The 20,937-nt window shown below is 42.8% G+C and overlaps 1 protein-coding gene across 1 annotated transcript in view; it reads left to right on the top strand.

Moving 5' to 3' along the window:
- spag9a (sperm associated antigen 9a) overlaps positions 1-20,667 on the top strand; it is a 78,193-nt gene extending 57,526 nt beyond the window's left edge. Inside the window, exon 33 of the mRNA XM_034295382.1 lies at positions 20,323-20,667. The gene's annotated coding sequence lies outside the window, so the exon portion shown is untranslated. The remainder of the gene's footprint in view (positions 1-20,322) is intronic.
- Positions 20,668-20,937: the final 270 nt, after the last annotated feature.

Raw genomic sequence — 20,937 nt, 5'->3', positions numbered from 1 at the left:
GGCGTGTTGTCTGTTCAGGAGAACGTCTTCACACCTTGAAGGTCATCACAATTGCCCTTGTGGATGTGACCCAAATGACACTGTATTCCCTGTATTGTTGCATTACTTTGACCAGAACACTATGGGCTATGCTCAGAAGTAGTGCAGTAAAGTGGTGGACTATAAAGGTCATGTACTCTTATGATCTTCACCTGGCACAGCCAGATGAGGACTGGCCACCTTTTAGAGTCTGGCTCTTCTCTAGGTTTCAAACCTACTAATGAGTTTCCCCTAGCCAGTGTGCATCAATTCTTGTTGTCCCATGCTCTTTGGGATTTCAGGCCGGGTATCAGTAAAAGCAATGTGTGACAACTGCTGACGTTAAAAGGGCTTTATAAAACACATTTGAAATTTGATTGAAAGGAAGCCATTTGTAATTATGGCTCTGTATTACACAATACAGGCTCACCCACCACACTATTACAGGCTACAAACAAAACAAATCAACTGTTACAACCATTTTCCTCAGATATTAAAATGACACCCACAACATCTCCAACACTACTCATCTAACCTTAGCCCTCATAGAACAAATAAATAAATAAATACAAGGACATTACATTATTTGGAGTGGAGTGGTGGTAGATGGGATTGGAGTGTATGAAGGAAAGGGCGGCATTTAAAAAATAAATTTAATTACTTCAGCATCACGTACTTGTGGATTTATTCCCCCTGTCAAATGGTGCTCTACCCCAATGCTTTATGGGTCTAATATAAATCACGAATCATGCAAGGAGAGAAGAGGGGACAACAACAGAGAACACAGTATGTTCACTTGTGTATGCCAAAGGGACATAGCTCTATACATTTATTAATATAGTAATGCATCCTTCCACACTTTCAAATAGACTTTCCTTTATTGGCTATGTATGAGAGGCTACCAATACCATTTTATATCCTGAATATGCCTAATTAATTTTATGCTGCCCCACACAGCCTGTGAATTCAGTTTTAATACATATAGGCTGTACATCAGCCTGTGGGTGTCCAAAAGCAAAAGCAGATCCTTGTTTGCGAAGCTACACTGAATATGGAACATATAATTTATAATTGTTAGCTCCGACTGGTAATTATTAAAGGGGCAATATATAATATTTTTACTGTACTACTAGCATAAAAATAAGCAAAAATAACCAGTTAGACATCTGTCTAATAATCTTAGAGACATTTCAACTTTCTTGCTGGTCCGTCTATCAGTTTACAATGATTTGTAATTGCCTTATACTTGCTTCAGAACCTTGCAGTACTACCATTACAAGCCTACACCACCATGGACTAGATAGCACTATATCTGCCTTGTTCGGTAAAGTAAGACGAGGAGGAAACAAGTGGAAGAGACAAGTCGTAGTATTGTTTAGAGGCAGGATTCTACACAGGTCCCCTTTAAGGAATGAATTGGTAAGATTACCTGATGAGAGTGATTTTCCACCAACTCCTTAGCTTAGCTTTTAGTTGATAACATGGCTTGAGGGGGTCTTACAGCTAAATTAAACACATCCACATGTTCCTGAGACACTCCATTCCAGAAAATGGAGTCACTTATTCCCCAAACCATGTGGTCACGGTGACTGTCCATGTGACTCTGGACGGATCGACTCTATCGAAGGCTCTGTGTGCCTGAGTGATGACCAGCGCGTTCCTCTGGCTCTTCCCTTTCTATTGATGTATAACACACATTTGTGTCACAAACTATTTGATATTTACAGATGTGTACAGAAGAGTTCAAAGCCAATCAAATTGTGGAGGGTCTGCTGTGCACAGCTCTCTTTAGGTCAGACTACAGATTATCTATATGATTTAAGTACTCCACCCTCCACCTCTGACTGAGCCATTCCAGGACATTTATCTTCCTTTTTGCAAGCCATTCCTTGGTTGATTTGTCATGTGTTTGATATTTAGAGCTATTCATTATCATCTCTATCTGGACCACTTCCCCTGAACCCAATGAGGATAAGCAAACCCATAGCATAGTTTCTGCTGCCACCATGATTGACAATAGGTAGTGTATCATTTGGGTATTAAACCATGTTAGCTTTGCGTCAAACATATGTTTTGGAATTAGTGCCAAAATGTTCTGATCAGACCATAACGCATGTTCACACCTGGTTTTGGGAGATTAAATGTCTTCCTGCAAATTGTAGAAAGCTTGATTTTATGTGGGTAATGGCTTTTGTCTTGCCACCCTATTTCACAGCTAAGAACTGTGGAGAATTAAATAATGCAGGGAGTGCCCAGTCCCTGTCAGAAATTCCTGCTGCTCATTTAAGGTTGCCATTGGCCTCTTACTAGTCTCTTTGATTAGCTTTGTCCTTGCCCCATCAATTTTGGAGGGACATTCAGACCTTTGCAATGTGGTACCATCTTGACTCAACATCTTAATAATGGTCTTCACAGTGTTCCATGATATATGGAATGCCTTCAAAATGAGTTCATATGCCTCTCTTGATCTGTACCTTTCAACAACCACATAAACGTTTTGTTAACTCCTTGTTTACTAAATCTGCAATATGCAAATAAGAAACTTGAATGGAAATCCTACAGGAACAACTGATTTTATTTTGGGGTAATCAAATAACTTTAATGACTGTAAGTGACTGTCAAATTTCATTTGTACATAATTTGGGTTGTGATTGGTTAAACACAATCACATCCCAAATTATGTAAAAAACCCACATGAAAGAGATAATGGCATGATTTGTCATAATTTGTGTTTTATAGTGGATATTTATTTTAAAGGGTTTAAAAGTGTAAGAAATTCAGCCGTTTGAATAGTGTTGAAATAATGATGGTATACCCGGTCATCAAGGGAGAGAGTAATTCAATTATTTATTGCAGCTTTTGATGGTCTATTGTTCATGATGTTACAGACTCGATCTTACAAACCCGATCTCAAAGAAACCTCCAGTCGTCCTCTACAAACCAGAATACACAACACATTCACACAATTCTACAAAAGGAACAAGTCCAATGCTACATATTGAACAGTTAATCTAGTGAAAAAGGTAATAACTAAGTCTTTTTGACTTGATCAAAGATTAAAAAGGACTTTGCTGGTGAGCCTTCAATTTTGTGATTATCCAAAAAACTGATTGGTAGACATGCATCAGTGTTCAGATAAAAATACTTAAAGCAGTAGAACATCAGACTAGCACTCTCTTAGTAATACTGCTATTTGCTACTGGGGAAGCTTTAGCTCAATGAATTTACCAGATGGTCCATGCTGTATTCTATGTTCTATTGGTCTCACTTACATTCTATGTTCACTGTCACTGCTCTTCCTCAGTACATTTGCTCTAGGGTGAATAGATTAACTGTCAAGCAGGTGTTTTTGTACATGTTTGTGCTTGTTAGAGCTGAGTTAACGCTTTCTGTAGTTGATTCACTTTGATGAGAAACAAATAGTACTTTAACTATTTCACTATTGGGGTGCCCACCATTATGCACCTATTTAATGTACTGATAATTAATGTTAGCAATTATACATTTGAGTGATAAAAACACACGTTTCCTCAAGACAATTTAAAATGAGCAATTTTGTATTTCACTGTAGAATTGTCTTACTCTGTATTCGTCTGTTCAAAAAATGTATTATAAACATAGAGACCGTCTTGCTAACAAAATTAAGATCGAAGAATATACTAAAACCAATATGCTGGTGTGTTTCACCAGCATATCGTCAGGAGAAAGCAGTTGCAGTTAGAATATCCTAAAATCCCACCATAAAGCACAAACCTACAAGAGTTAAAAATTAGGTATTGTTCAATAACACCTTGTAAAATATCACTTTGATCAGAACTCACTCTCCCTTCAGTACACATTCTGACATAATTACATGTATGGTATAACCCTTTCCTGCACTGTTTTTGACCAGTTATGTGTGAATCAAATCTCACTGCCATTCTCTCAAACATGAAACCAACCAAGGGTCCACCAGGGTGAAATACCACTTTCACAAGTTAGTATTAGTATCATTAGTCTTACTATAGTATAGTATTACTATTTATTTCCATTTCTGTGGGGGAACTTTGTCTAGGCTTCTTTGAAACATGGTAGATGTGCCTCCTACACACAGAAGGTGGGTGATGTTTTCTGCATCATTGGATTTTGGTGCTGATGCACAAATGTGATGGGGAAGCTCACAAAGTCGGTCATCAGCATGCCGCTTTGCGTTTCTTGTTAGTCGTGTGGTACACTATCCCGTAAACCTAAATGTGTTGCACATGCAGTATGTGATCTATACATGAATGCGCTGTAGCTTTAACATACTGTTTGTAAAGAGACAGACAGGAGAGTGAGCTCATCTGTGGTGGTCGGTGAACCCTCAACTTGCTGGCATTGATATCAGTAAAGCTGATATCCATGTCCATAAACAGTGTTGTTATTGTGGTTATTATATTTACCCAGAGAGCTCATTAAAAGGGTGTGTGTACATATTTTTCAAGTGCAATGGGATGGTCATGCATAAATATTTGGTATGTTTGGGTTAAAAAAAAAAGAATCTTTGCTGTTTCAGCAAACTCCTCCTTCTTTGTCCCAGTTAGCGATGGATTATGGTCATTGGAATTAATTACCAAGCATTCTGCACTAAACTAAATTGAGTATTTCTAATGGAAATAACTCCTTAAAGTCCAACGTCCCAGTTCATTAGTTCCACAGTTCTTCTCGTGAATTATTCCATTTGTCTCTAGAGAAACAGCCTGTTGTTGTAATAACACTAAAAAACACACTGAAAAGAAATCCAAGTAATGAAACTGATGTTGGTTAAATCTGTTATCTTATAATTAAAAAAAAGAACAGTCATTTTGGTTAATCACTTTACACCAGTGTTTGTGTTTGTGTGTGTGTGTGTGTGATGGCTATTAGTCTCCGTAAAGATTGCTGCTTGTTTCCTGAACCTGACGCCCAATGAGGTGTGTTGTAGCTGTTTGTCACATTAGAGTGTGTGAGCGATGACTCCTCTCCCAGTATAGACTCCCACCTGTGCCCTGTGACAGGAGCTGTCTCATGACATGACAGGCCTGGATGCCTGCTGCTGTCACCGACACACTCGCACACATACCCACGTATGCAAAAACACATGCACACTCACTCTCCCCCTTTTGGCCTGGGCTCATATGGATTTGTTCCAAGGTACTGGGCGTCATTTTGGGTGTCATATTGGCCCATATGGATTTGGTCCAAGGAAGGAAATACAGGGTGTCATTTTGCACTTAAACTTATTTCTCCATTCTGCCTTGAGAAAACACATAAACAAACTTGAAACATCCGTAACATTTTAGTTATTAACAGAAACACGTCCCAAAGGGTCAGCCTCTCACACCTAATTCGGCTCAGGGACGTGTACATAGAGTGGGACTGGTTCTGTTTCATCAGGGTGGAGTCACGTAGCCAGGGCGGAGTCGTTCTTGATTTTATGGCCACATGCTGGATGTCCACCTGTGGCTCTCCGCCCCAGGCACACGACCCCCCACCACAACCACCAGCACTGTTGCACTAATGCTTTCTGTGTTAGTGTGTGTGAGCTTTGAACTCACATTTTGTTTCATAACATGCAACTCTGTACGTCTTCTTGTTCTGGACACAGATTGCAACTATAATCTCTCTATTTCCCTTAAGTAAAAAATGGAAAATAAAATATTGGGTTAGTTAAAAGGTGTGATTTAACGTTATAAGCCTGAGGGTCTGAATGCTGATTGGCTAACAACCGTAATTATGTTTCAAGATTTTCTGCCACTCCAACCTTAAAATAATGGGCTGCAATAATCAAATGATATGTTTTTGTTCAGCTTTACCTCTAATGGGACAATATAGTCTGAAAATACATGCAACAATATAGCCTCAAAATATATTTTAATGAGCCAGAAACAGTGCTACTATGCACCCACTATTAGTGAGCATGTTTTTGGTGTGTTGTGTCATGTTAGGTGTACGGTAGTTACAATACATTTGAATTACAGCAATACTTCCCCGCTCGCACCATTTTCCCACAATGCACCATAATTTAGTATATTGTAGTATGATGCTTTCACAGTACTGTTGTTAATGCCCCAAAGGATTGTATAAATGACAGTCTACTTATATTGTGTAAATATTCCCTTCTCTGTTTTACAACACTGAGTTTGTGCCAGCCTATTTAGACCTAGCAGAGATTATTTACATCTTTGTGCTGAGGGGGTTGGAAGATATGTAAATGAGGTGGATCAAGGACCTGCTGCTCTGCGGTGTTGTGTTCCTACACAGATCACTTGAGTTCTGCATATTAATGGCAACATTAACCAGATCCATTATGTTTTGGAAAACACCAACCCTCTGATCTTTACTCTTTCAGGAGACCACACTAACAGGCAGTCAGACACCGTTAGGCAGACGCATCAATACATGCACTGTCCTGTAGTGTCAAAAATACATACACAGAAATGCACACACACATGCATGCACACGCAGATCACACGGATACAAAATCAGTTTGTGGGGAGTAAATATCTTACTGAAAAGCCGTTGACTGAAGTCTCCATACTCCCCTATTGTGCTCCCTCACAACATTGGCCTACGAAACCAAATACTGAATGCATTTACTCCACGGGTGACATACAATAAACATGCGGATTGCAGCCCCATAGAAAATACTATACATTCATCTGAATTCCAATTACAGGAACACCGTGCTTATTGCCAAGGACACTTCATTAAAAGACAGAATGTAAACATGGGGTCGTGACCTCTGCCATATGCATTTCTGAACGAGGCAACCTCTTTCCTAGATTGAATCATGAAAGTGATTGATTGGCATCAAAACCCGGAAAAGTGATTTAATCTAAATCAATAAAGCACCATGAGCCAATCAATAGACTCTTGGGCCATGATTGGCTCCTGTTGTATGTTTCCTAGTAATTTCTTTTGTAGGAAGGCGATAGGAGGGCAGTAATGATATTTACTGAAGGATTCAGCTTCATTTCGTCTGTGTATCAAAAAACACAAATACTGTGACTAACCAAGGTCTTTTTAACAAGACATTTAAATAAACAGGAGTTGCTCAATGAGTGATTTTCTTTCTGAGAGTGCAAAAGAAGGGAGAAAATAATCTACTTTGTTAATGATTATCACATCTTGCTTACGTGTAGCTTTGCAAGTTTCCCCACAGAGCTAATAAAATGTGCTATCCCCCCATCTGCTTGCCTTAGTGGCTGGACCTCAGGAGTTTATTTTCCAGGTTTTTTTCCCCGTCCCTTCCCATCGCTCCTCTGCCTGTGAATGAGAGCAGATGTGAGAGGAGGGCAGGTGGGATGGATCAAAGGGGTGAAGGGAGCGGAGGGTTACTGGCTGGCTGGTCCTTCAGTCAGCCCAGGGTGAGGGGGGATATAGGGCTGGTCCTTCAGTCAGCCCAGGGTGAGGGGGGATATAGGGCTGGTCCTTCAGTCAGCCCAGGGTGAGGGGGGATATAGGGCTGGTCCTTCAGTCAGCCCAGGGTGAGGGGGGATATAGGGCTGGTCCTTCAGTCAGCCCAGGGTGAGGGGGGATATAGGGCTGGTCCTTCAGTCAGCCCAGGGTGAGGGGGGATATAGGGCTGGTCCTTCAGTCAGCCCAGGGTGAGGGGGGATATAGGGCTGGTCCTTCAGTCAGCCCAGGGTGAGGGGGGATATAGGGCTGGTCCTTCAGTCAGCCCAGGGTGAGGGGGGATATAGGGCTGGTCCTTCAGTCAGCCCAGGGTGAGGGGGGATATAGGGCTGGTCCTTCAGTCAGCCCAGGGTGAGGGGGGATATAGGGCTGGTCCTTCAGTCAGCCCAGGGTGAGGGGGGATATAGGGCTGGTCCTTCAGTCAGCCCAGGGTGAGGGGGGATATAGGGCTGGTCCTTCAGTCAGCCCAGGGTGAGGGGGGATATAGGGCTGGTCCTTCAGTCAGCCCAGGGTGAGGGGGGATATAGGGCTGGTCCTTCAGTCAGCCCAGGGTGAGGGGGGATATAGGGCTGGTCCTTCAGTCAGCCCAGGGTGAGGGGGGATATAGGGCTGGTCCTTCAGTCAGCCCAGGGTGAGGGGGGATATAGGGCTGGTCCTTCAGTCAGCCCAGGGTGAGGGGGGATATAGGGCTGGTCCTTCAGTCAGCCCAGGGTGAGGGGGGATATAGGGCTGGTCCTTCAGTCAGCCCAGGGTGAGGGGGGATATAGGGCTGGTCCTTCAGTCAGCCCAGGGTGAGGGGGGATATAGGGCTGGTCCTTCAGTCAGCCCAGGGTGAGGGGGGATATAGGGCTGGTCCTTCAGTCAGCCCAGGGTGAGGGGGGATATAGGGCTGGTCCTTCAGTCAGCCCAGGGTGAGGGGGGATATAGGGCTGGTCCTTCAGTCAGCCCAGGGTGAGGGGGGATATAGGGCTGGTCCTTCAGTCAGCCCAGGGTGAGGGGGGATATAGGGCTGGTCCTTCAGTCAGCCCAGGGTGAGGGGGGATATAGGGCTGGTCCTTCAGTCAGCCCAGGGTGAGGGGGGATATAGGGCTGGTCCTTCAGTCAGCCCAGGGTGAGGGGGGATATAGGGCTGGTCCTTCAGTCAGCCCAGGGTGAGGGGGGATATAGGGCTGGTCCTTCAGTCAGCCCAGGGTGAGGGGGGATATAGGGCTGGTCCTTCAGTCAGCCCAGGGTGAGGGGGGATATAGGGCTGGTCCTTCAGTCAGCCCAGGGTGAGGGGGGATATAGGGCTGGTCCTTCAGTCAGCCCAGGGTGAGGGGGGATATAGGGCTGGTCCTTCAGTCAGCCCAGGGTGAGGGGGGATATAGGGCTGGTCCTTCAGTCAGCCCAGGGTGAGGGGGGATATAGGGCTGGTCCTTCAGTCAGCCCAGGGTGAGGGGGGATATAGGGCTGGTCCTTCAGTCAGCCCAGGGTGAGGGGGGATATAGGGCTGGTCTGAGATAAGATAGTACTGGGAATTGATTGGTCACTGCTCCCCTCACAGCTGTGACTTATCCAAGGCTCTGAATTAAGTTGTTGTGTGGTAATGATTTTGGGGATTAAGGTATTCTTTTAGTCTGTGTTTCTCCCATGTCATGGTTAAGACTTCGCTACTTACTTTAATAGTCCTTCTACGCTGAATTGACTTGAACTCTTACGTGTCATTCATTGGGAATTGTCCATTTGAATTCAATGACATGTGTATGTTAGTGGGGCACAGTGCCTTGATCACAGCTCTGTTGTTGTGATCAAAATGTGCGTCTGCCCTTTGTTGCGGATCAGCTGTAATCACAGTAAGGGCATCAGAAGGTCTCGGTGACAGGTCTTGTTCACATAGACCGATGTAACTCAAACTAATGTCACCGGCTGTTGTTGACACTGTTGTACGACCTCTGTGCTCAAGCAGAGGAGGTAAACAGTCAGTGTTGGTCGCTCCCATCCCAGGAGGTGGTCTCCTCTGCTTTACTCATGTAGAACGTATAAATGTATTTTCTCTCCCTGCCTCTGTCGTCTTTGGCCTGAACAGTTAGTGGAAGGTGAATGTTGCTGAGTTTAGCTTGTCGTTCGACACTCTCTAGCACGGGAAAGGTGGTCGGATAGGTGGGCATATGCAGACACAGACACTCGTTCGTGACCTGCTGATGAAGCCCTGCCTCTTTTTGTACTTTCAACCCTGGGCAGGTTTTCAGCAGGACATCCCTGTCTATCTCTCTCTCTCTCTCTCTCTCTCTCTGGTGTGGGCGGAGACCTGTGTTGTATGCCATGCAGCGCCCTTTGGAACGCAGCCCATCTCCTGGGGAGACAACATGTATCAGCAGGGAACAGCTGACACTTACACTCTACTTATTTAGCAAAACGTCACATACAAAAAAAACACAGACATGCACTGGTTGAATTGCAGGGATTTTCACAAGTCAAATGACCATGACTACATGTAAACAGCGTCAGTGGCACAACAAAGTAAAAACACTGAAGTATTTCGAAATGGAATAGGGTTTCTGGGACCCAGGACCATCCGCCAACATAATCAATCAGTTTAGTGCGATACTAAATCCACGGTGCAATATCTACAGCAAGAACTACATATTGATATACAAATACCTCAGTGGCTCGTTAAAGAGACAGTTTATTGGCTGAATCATATAGAATGTCATGCACTGACCTCAACGCTTGACTTTCAAGTTACTGTGCTTGCAAATTTAAAGCTGGGATGCTTTTCATGTGTATCTGCATACCATTTAAATGCAGTCCTTTATGTTGCTTCCGTAAGGGCTTATCAACACCTTTCTATCTTCATCTCACTTTCCTCTCGTCCCCACGTATCCTCTCTGGCAATATTTACACAAAACAACCTTCTCTATTTATCCCTACAGATCCTGCTTTCATTCTTGTTTGATTTCCTGATTCGTTGAGGTTTTACAACTCAGGCAAATACCGTCCCGCCTTGTGCTGAGAGCTACAGGGCTTTGCTGGTAGGCACACTCAAACACTGCAGGGAAAGGGCGTGCATCAAATGTGACTGGCTCTAAATGTAGGCACATCTAACCGAATGGGGATCCACAGTATCAACCTTGTGAAACTTGTTGTTTACACTGATGAATTACTGTCAGCCATTGTATCAATGTCTCCAAGATGGTAGGAGGGATCCACAAGTGGGTTGTGGCAGATTCCTTCTGGATCACATTTTCAACAATAGTTGTGCCTTTGGTCACCAGAATACTTTTGTTCAGTGTCCTCAGTCAAATAAATCGAACCAAAACATAACCAAAACCATTGCTAAGTACTCTGTATTCTACAATTTGACTGCTATGAAAAGTGTTCTTGACTCATACTGAGGTTGTTGTTTAGGCTTGTCTTTAATTGCCCCCTTCAAATCATAATAAAAAAAAAGAAATGAAGAAAATCAGGAGAAAAACAAGATTGACATTTACAACCTGGATTAGTGCTTTTTCTCACTGATCAGATTCCTGGCAATCAATCATGTCCACATGTAACGTTGTACATCTACATGAACCGACTCACATATAAAATTCATTGAGCTAACAAACCTCAGCTCTCTTCTCATCAGAAAACCACTGGTCCAGGTTGGATTTACATTGTGTTTCTTTTCATACCAAAAAACATTGTTTTTTTTTTCATACCAACACGGTGTGAAACACAATAAAATGCTTATGAGGTATCTGCTGAGGAGACATTGAGATCCTGTCCCTGTCTCATGAGGTTTCTGCTAAGGACACATTGAGATCCTGTCCCTGTCTCATGAGGTATCTGCTGAGGACACATTGAGATCCTGTCCCTGTCTCATGAGGTATCTGCTGAGGACACATTGTGATCCTGCCCCTGTCTTATGAGGTAACTGCTGAAGACACTTTGTTATCCTGTCCCTGTCTCATGAGGTATCTGCTGAGGGCACATTGAGATCCTATCCCTGTCTCATGAGGTATCTGCTGAGGTCACATTGAGATCCTGTCCCTGTCTCATGAGGTATCTGCTGAGGACACATTGTGATCCTGTCCCTGTCTTATGAGGTAACTGCTGAAGACACTTTGTTTTCCTGTCCCTGTCTCATGAGGTATCTACTGAGGACACATTGAGATCCTGTCCCCGTCTCATGAGGTATCTGCTGAGGACACATTGTGATCCTGCCCCTGTCTTATGAGGTAACTGCTGAAGACACTTTGTTATCCTGTCCCCGTCTCTTGAGGTATCTGCTGAGGACACATTGAGATCCTGTCCCTGTCTCATGAGGTATCTGCTGAGGACACATTGTGATCCTGCCCCTGTCTTATGAGGTAACTGCTGAAGACACTTTGTTATCCTGTCCCTGTCTCTTGAGGTATCTGCTGAGGACACATTGTGATCTGTCCCTGTCTCATGAGGTATCGGCTGAGGACACATTGAGATCCTGTCCCTGTCTCATGAGGTATCTGCTGAGGACACATTGTGATCTGTCCCTGTCTCATGAGGTATCTGCTGAGGACACTTTGTTATCCTATCCCTGTCTCATGAGGTATCTGCTGAGGACACATTGTGATCCTGTCCCTTTCTCATGAGGTAACTGCTGAGGACACATTGTGATCCTGTCCCTGTCTCATGAGGGATCTGCTGTGGACACATTGTGATCCTGTCCCTGTCTCATGAGGTATCTGCTGAGGACACATTGTGATCCTGTCCCTGTCTCACACATTTAATAACCATTTCCATTCAGAAGAGGAGGTTAAGACTTGATTATGAATACAACCCACTGCCTCCAATTATGATGTAATATGATAATCATTGGGATGAATCAACATTGGCCTGTTTTAGGTGTCACTAAGGGATTAGGATTGGTAAATGGGGGAAGGATTTGCCTGTGACACAACAACAATGTTGACTGATGATGGGCAGAGCAGGAACTCTAAACCCACTGATCCCATATTTCCTCTATCTGAGTGTACGTGTGTGTGTGCGTCTGTGCGTGTATGTAACACGAGATGTGAGGTTTTGTTGACATGCTCACCCTGTTGATGCTGATAGAGGCCAGAGCAGATGGTAACCGCAGGACAGAGACAATGTATATGGCATACAGCTTATACATAGTGTGTGTGTGTGTGTATATACACTGATGAGCCAGAACATTATGACCACTTGCCTTATATGCTGTTGGTCCTCTGCGTACTGCCAAAACAGCATCGACCAAGGCATGGACTTTATAAGAGCCCTGAAGGTGTCCTTTGGTGTCTGGTACCAAGACATTAGCTGCAGATCCTTCAATTCCTGTAAGTTGTGAGGTGGAGCTGCCATGGATCAGACTTGTTGTTCCAGCACATTCCAGAGATGCTGGGGAATTTGGTGGCAAGAGCAACACACTGAACTCTTCATCATGTTCCTCAAACCATTCCCGAACAATGTGTGCAGTGGGGCAGGGCGCATTATCCTGCTGAAAGAGGCCACTGCCATCAGGGAATATCATTGCCATGAAGGGGTGTACCGCAACAATGTTTATGTAGGTGGCAGATGTCAAATTGATGTCCACATGAATGCCCGAACCCAGGGTTTCCCAGCAGAACATTGCCCAGAACATCCCACTCCCTCCACCATCTTGTCATCTTCCCACAATGCATCCTGGTGCCATCACTTCCCCAGGTAAACAGTGCACACGTACACAGCCGTCCACGTGATGTAAAAGAAAACAGGACTCATCGGACCAGGCGACCTTCTTCCACAGCTCCAAGGTCCAGTACCAACACTGCCCATTGTAGTGGCTTTTGACGTGGGACAGGGGTCATCATGACCAGTCTGCGACTACACCCCCCCATACGCAGCAGGGTGTGATGCACTGTGTGTTGTGACACATTCCTCCCGTAACCATCATTAACATTTTATGTGACTAGTGCCATAGTAGACCTTCTGTTGGTTCAGAACATACGGGATAGCCTTCGATGAGCCTTGGGCGTCCAACACCCTGTCACCGGTTTGTGGTTTGTCCCTCCTCGGACCACCGTCAGTAGGTACTCACCCCTGCTGACCGGGAGCACCACACAAGCCTTGCTGTTTCGGTCATCTGGCCTTAAACAATTGGCCCTTGTCAAAGTTGCTCAGGTCTTTACTCCTGCTCATTTCTCCTGCATCTAACATGTTGACTACGAGAACTGACTGTTCACTTACCATGTAATATACCCAGACCTTGACATGTATCCTTGTTAAGAGATGATCAATGTTATTTGCTTCACCTGTGAGTGGTCATTATGTTTTTGCTCATGAGTGTATGTATAAATACATATAAATATACAGTGCCGCCTTCTTTGGGCCTGAGCTCATTTAAGATGGACTGAGGTGAAGTACAAAACTGTCCTGTGGTCTGACAAATCACAATTAGAAATGTTATGGGAATCAAGCTCAAAAACCAGCATCCGTGATGGTATGGGTGTGCATTAGTGCACATGGCATGGGTGACTTGCACATCTGTGAAGGCACCATTAATGTGAACACTATATACAGGTTTTGGAGCAACATATGCTGCCATCCAGACAATGTCTTTTTCAGGGATGGCCTTGCCTATTTCAGCAGGACAATGTCAAACAACATTTTGCACGTATTAGAACAGCATGACTCCGTAGTAAAAGAGTCTGGGTGCTAAACTAGCCTGCCTGCAGTCCAGACCTGTCACCCATTGAAAATATTTGGCGCATTATGAAATGAAAATACGACCAAGAAGACCCCATACTGTGGAGCAGCTGAAATCCTATATCAAGCGAGAATAGAAAAACATTTCACTTTCAATACTACAGCAATTGGTCTCCTCAGTTCCCAAACACTTACAGAGTATGGTTAAAAGAAGAGGTGATGCAACCCAATGGTTAACATGCCCCTGTCCCAACTTTTTTTGAAACCTGATGCTGGCATCAAATTAATTATGGGCATGTATTTTTCCAAAATCTGTAAAATCTCTCAGTTTCAACGTTTGATATGTTTTCTTTGTACTCCCCCCCCCCCATTAAACATAGGGATAAATGATAAGCACATCAACTTTTTTGGAAACAGGGCTGTATTTAGAGAGAAGGATAAAGTGTAGACGGGGGGGGGTGGAGAGAGAGAGAGGAAGAGGGATATAGATAGGGAGAGGATGGGCGATGCATGTAGACAGACAGGGAGGGAGGGGGAAAAGACAGTCAACAGAGGCCAAGCGAGAGAAGTCAAGGTTGATTACATTCAACTCTAGTCACCATGTTCCCTCCTCTTAATGTCAAGGGCCAATTAGCCACGCGTGTCTCCGTCTAGACCCCTGCTCTAACAGCACAGTTTCTGTCACAGTGTCAGCCCAGGGTCACAGCCAACTGAGATAAGCAGGAATTGACGCTCATGTAAAATTAACTTCAGTAACTCACACTAGTCACTCGTTTCTTCTCTTAGCTGCTAGTTGGAAGTTGGTCAGAGTTGTTCCTAACCACAGATCTGGGATCAGAATAGTTTTACGACCAAATCTTCTCAGTAGAGGGATTATCTGCGTAACCCTGGATCAGTAGAAAAGCGTTTCACTCATTCAAACTGCTCTCCTCAGCAGAGATACAAGACTTGCAAGGGGGAGGGGCCACCAACGCTGTGCTGACCAATTAGATCAAGGGGTGGATGAGCACTTTTCTTCACCCAGCAACAGGCCTAGAGGGTCTCCTATTGCACAACGATGTTCAGGTGGGTATTTGGAGCAGTCTGTGGCTTGCGTGGCTGTGTCTGTCAGTGTGCTATTCAATCTGGCCCTATCTTGATGAGTGACTCATCGCTGCATGTTGAATATTATGACTTTGGCCCTGAAAGTCAATGTTGAAACAGATTTGTGTGTATTTAACCTGTCTCTCCTTTTAAAAATGCTTTGCTTTGCCCTCAAACTGTTCAACGGTCTGGGAATGCTTTGGATAATGGTTAGCAGGAGAGTCGTGAGCATGTTGAAGAGTTCTTTGATGGAAAGTTGATGATAAGTGGAGTTACAATACAACAATATTTGTTTTGTGAAAACCGTGTTGACACTACAAGTGTCATACCAACTGAAAATGTCAGATGCAGAGAGAGCGAGAAAGAGGGGGAGTACATTTCTGTGTTTGTGTGTGTGTGTGTGTTTGTGTGTGTGTTTTGTTCAACAGATCAAATAAGAACCAAAAGTCCCTGCGAGGATTATACTACATAAAAACATCTTACCTTATTAGAAGCTTTTTTCAGTAACCATGAGGAAAATGTACATTTCCGACTCAGGAGGGTAAAAATTGCAGTTTGGGTTAATGTTTGGGGTTACATTCAGGTTTAAGCATTAAGGGTTCGGTTTAAGGCTAGGCATTAAGGGTTAGATTTAAGGCTAGGCATTAAGGGTTATGTTTAAGGCTAGGCATTAAGGGTTAGGTTTAAGGCTAGGCATTTGGCTAGGCATTAAGGGTTAGGTTTAAGGCTAGGCATTTGGCTAGGCATTAAGGGTTAGGTTTAAGGCTAGGCATTTGGCTAGGCATTAAGTGTTAGGTTTAAGGCTAGGCATTAAGTGTTAGGTTTAAGGCTAGGCATTTGGCTAGGCATTAAGGGTTAGGTTTAAGGCTAGGCATTTGGCTAGGCATTAAGGGTTAGGTTTAAGGCTAGGCATTTAGCTATGCATTAAGGGTTAGGTTTAAGGCTAGGCATTTGGCTAGGCATTAAGTGTTAGGTTTAAGGCTAGGCATTTGGCCAGGCATTAAGTGTTAGGTTTAAGGCGAGGCATTTGGCTAAGCATTAAGGGTTAGGTTTAAGGCTAAGCATTTGGCTAAGCATTAAGGGTTAGGTTTAAGGCTAGGCATTAAGTGTTAGGTTTAAGGCTAGGCATTTGGCCAGGCATTAAGTGTTAGGTTTAAGGCGAGGCATTTGGCTAAGCATTAAGGGTTAGGTTTAAGGCTAAGCATTTGGCTAAGCATTAAGGGTTAGGTTTAAGGCTAGGCATTAAGTGTTAGGTATAAGGCTAGGCATTTGGCTTGGTTATATTTAGCCATACATGTTTGGTTATTGACGTTAAGGTTAGAGATAGGTTAAAAGAAACATTAGGAAACATAGATTTTTGTTTTTCTGGTCCTACAAGTACAGAATTACAAAGCTGTGTGCGCATGCGTAAGTCAATCCAGGTTCTACATCATTGGTGTTTCAGTGTCCGTCTGCCTCATAAAAAACGGTTATTGTTATCACAGTGTGTGCCTTTCAGTTATCATTCCCAGTGTCCTTTGAGATCTGGCGGGTCTCATTTCACATTGACCCCCTCTATACATGATACATTGGGTTCTATACATTTCCATCTATCTGTCTGTCGGTGTCTGTCTGTCATCTATTTGTCATCTATCTTATCTAATGATACATTTGAGGTGTTGGTATGTACTGTATACTCTCTTACTGCAATTTTTTTTCTATACATGTCCCGTGTAACTCACTTGGTAAGAGCATGGAGCTTGTAATGCTAGGATTTGGGTTGGATTCCCTTGAGGGGTCAGTACCTCCTGCTGCAAGTCGCTCTGGATAAGAATGTCTGGAAAATGTCTTAACTGTAATCTTAAATTTACATATTAAACTTTAAGCCTATACCTGCTACACTGTGGCTCTTATACAGAAAACGCGGGTGAGCCTCGACCTTCAGATCACAAGTCCTCTGTGTTCTCTATTCTGCATGGCAGCACATTAACTCAGCAGCCATTAGTTTCTGTCCCTGACACCTCTGTTAATGCTAGGGCAGTTAATCAGCGAGAGGCTGGAGGCAGATTGACATCGTCAATTCAGGCAATGAGGCTGAGTACACACTTCAAATACACAACCGTCGTGTGACCACAAAGTAATTCTACTGATTACGCTGATCTTTTCTTTGTCTTATTTTCATTATTCTTATGCAATGCCTCATGTCTTCATGTCCCTAGGAAGTAATCACAATCATAGTTTATCGACACAGTGAAGGTGAGTCATTATAAAACATAAATAAGTGTAGAAATAGTTGTGTTGTTTTGTTGAATCCGCCTCGTACTGTGGTAAATGAGAAGGGTCTATACCACATGGTAAACACTGCTTTGACAATCAGCAATAAACAGCGTAGTTCTGAAAAGGCTGACTCTTTAGTTGATGAAATCGCTGTAATAAGGGAGTAATAAAGGAAAAACAAAACCACAACAGATCACACAATTTTTATTGTTTCAGTTAAAACTCTCTAGAATTATTGAACATTCTGTGATCAATCAAAGGTCAATGGCAAACAGCAGGCCTAAACTATCAATAGCCTTCCCCATTCATCTAGCCTACTGCGGTATGTAAAGAACTTGGACATCTCCATTCTCCAACTTTGTCATAAGCCAGAGGAAGAGTAGTGGGGAGTGTGATATGGGCGTGTCGTAGGAGCGGTGATTAGCAAAGCAGAAGTTCATGTTGCTGGATCCAGAGCTGGTCAACAGGCTGCCAGTGGGAAGAGAGAGGTGATTCAGTGGAGGCTGTGCATGGGCACATTTCAGATCCAGTGATCCAGTGGAGGCTGTGCATGGGCACATTTCAGATCCAGTGATCCAGTGGAGGCTCTACATGGGCACGTTCCAGATACAGTGATTCAATGGGGACCCTATATGGGCACATTCCAGAGACAGTGATCCAGTGGAGGCTGTGCATGGGCATGTTCCAGATACAGTAATTCAGTAGAGGCTGTGTTTGCATCGTCCATCAAATCCATGATACATTAACAAGGAACTTATTCATGTGACTTGGCTAGGCAACATTCAGTTCCTCAGGCTCAGATGAACACTGTTGTATTGAAGCAGGTTCATTTGGCAGAATGTTCAGTTGTGTTTAATGTCTTGAATCTAGCACATTCATATGAAGGGAGCTCCTTTTAGCCAATGAATAATTTTGCCACACTCCGTTCTATAGGCGCAACGGAACACTGATACGAAATCATACATGATCCTGTGGCATCTTTAGTTGTGTTTGTAGTCATCAATGCAGCATGTACACACAAAGGGTGCTTGGGTTATTAAATTGTGTTTTTTAAATTATAATCCATTATGTTTCTTCAGTTTCTTCAGAGGTAAATAAAGATATATATATATTTTTTTTATTATTATCAAAACTCATGTGAGAAAAATAACTAATTCATTCTTTATTTAGTATTGACAAAGTTGTGCTCACAGCACAGGACTGTGCAGCTCGATTGGAATTCGCCAGAGAACACCTGAATTGGCAGGTCCGCCATTGGTACAGGCAGAGGCACATGGAGGCCATACACACTACTGAGTCACTCAGTAGTGGGAACAGCCTGTTATTTCAATTGTTTACTTAGATTTTTGGTGTGTGTTTGAATCCAGCCCTCAATCAATTATGTCATTTTGTTCTCAACAAATTACACCATGTACAGTAAAGGTATTGATCTTCAATATATTTCGTTCATCGAGACCTGGTGTGTGATTTAAGTGTTCATAAAAAATTTGAGCAGTGTATGTTTAGTAAATGTCATTAATATACAGCCCCTATGGATCTTCTGTTACTCAATGACAGGAGAAAGGAGAAATTTACCCCAAATCTATTTAAATTTTTCCCAGTCATTCATCACCCAGCATATGGTCTCAGAATTGTACACTCATTAGCACTAATAATGCTTTTGCTTGTTTGTCAACCCTTGGCTGTAGCATGCCAATGTGAGAGGGCAGGAGAGCAGCAAGAGGAATCCAGCTCCTGAATTGATAACAACCTAGCGCTGTCTGTCTCCCCCTGGTTGCCCCCCCCCCCCCCCCAAAGCATAATTCTTAAGACGAAGAAAAAAATCATTATATCAATTAGGAGTATTAAATTGATGATATCTAAACACTAATAAACACATATTTAATATAAGTGTCATTGCCATCAAATAATGTTATTTGTGAAAAAGTCCAATTACATGACCATGCAAAACGTAACACTTTCATCCTGCCTTCTCTCTCAGTCCTTACCATAAATCAAAACTTGCTCACTGCTCACTTTGCATGCTATATTTAAAAAAAAAAGAGATGGGCGCGGAACCAGTTGCAAGAGTTGAATCCAAATTGATTTATTCAGACACGCAAAGGGAACTTAGGTACACTGTTAAAACCAGGACTAGAAAACAAAGTTGTGCTATCCAGGCACTTTAATTAAACCTTTCCAGCTGGAGCACTAAAATTTTGGAATCCTAATTCCGATGGTTTTACTCTTTTTAATCTCTGCGGTCCAATCACATATTTTAAATCTGAAAACTGCCATGAATACTAGAAGACATAAGCTACAAACTGATGTAACTGGTTAGTGCATTATCGGCGGGAAATTATTTTATTCATAACACATACTATAAAACACTCTAACTTTTTATCTATCTCCATTAGAAAGTTGTGTAAATGGCCGTTGTTTGGGAAAAGAAAAATAGATTTTGTCTTATTACAATGGTTTACTAATTGTGTCACCAGATGGATTCAGTTTCTGAACGAATATGTGACTATTTCTGTATATATGACGATGTAAATGAACAAACATGTTTTGTGCACAGCAATGGGTTGATAACTAGTTAGACACACAGAACATGCGAAAGGGTTTTCAGTAAGTCCTTTGTTTTATAGTATGTGTTATGGATTCATGAAACAATGAAACTAAAGTGTGTTATATTTTGTATATGTAGGTAAAGATTGATGGAGATTGTGTTGATGCTTGCTTACTGGTGTATGCAGAGGAAGCAGTCACTGACATCCAACTGATGGCTGCCCGCCTGTCTTCCTCCACTCACTAGGTCTGCCAGCCACCCAGCATCTCTCCATGGCCTCCCATTGCCCCTTCAAAGACCAAATCCACCCTTGCCTCGCCTCATCTTCCTCAACTCCTTCTGTTTTTTTCTTTCAGCTCCCCATTGGCCCTGCTTGCTACTGCTGGCCAACCAGCCATCGGCACCATCACAGCTACTTCATACGCAGTTAGTTTTGAGAACTGCAGATCCTGCATGTTCCTCACACTTGAATGTTCTCCTTCACTTATCACATACATCCTGCATGGCAACCTGTCAGCATATTGGATTCATAAGAAAGTTGGAAAAACTATACATTTCCTTTAATATAACTATAGATGATACATTTGTGACTTTGTTTTTAGTTAATGTATTCTATTTTAATATGGTTATGATACTGAGACCTATGATATGAGACAATGTATTCCCCAAATGTTATTTTAATAAAATTATTTTAATACATCTTTTAACTTGTTTATATCTTTCCTTATTATGGTAGACTAAATGCAATTTGTAAGAGATTGGTGAAGCTAAGTTGTAATATAATATTTAAATAAGAAGGTACTGGGCAGCAAACATTCCATAGAATAAAAAAATATTCCATTGGCCACTTAATGGCTGTAACTTGTTAACTTATTTCTATTCTGATTTCAGATGTTCAAACCTTGCAAAACAAGGAAGATTCAGTAAACTCTAACTTTCTATCTCCATTAGAAAGTTGTGTAAATGGCAGT

The sequence above is a fragment of the Esox lucius genome, chromosome 11, assembly GCF_011004845.1.
Source record: "Esox lucius isolate fEsoLuc1 chromosome 11, fEsoLuc1.pri, whole genome shotgun sequence".
NCBI lineage: Eukaryota > Metazoa > Chordata > Actinopteri > Esociformes > Esocidae > Esox > Esox lucius.
This window is presented reverse-complemented; position numbering and strand designations above follow the sequence as displayed.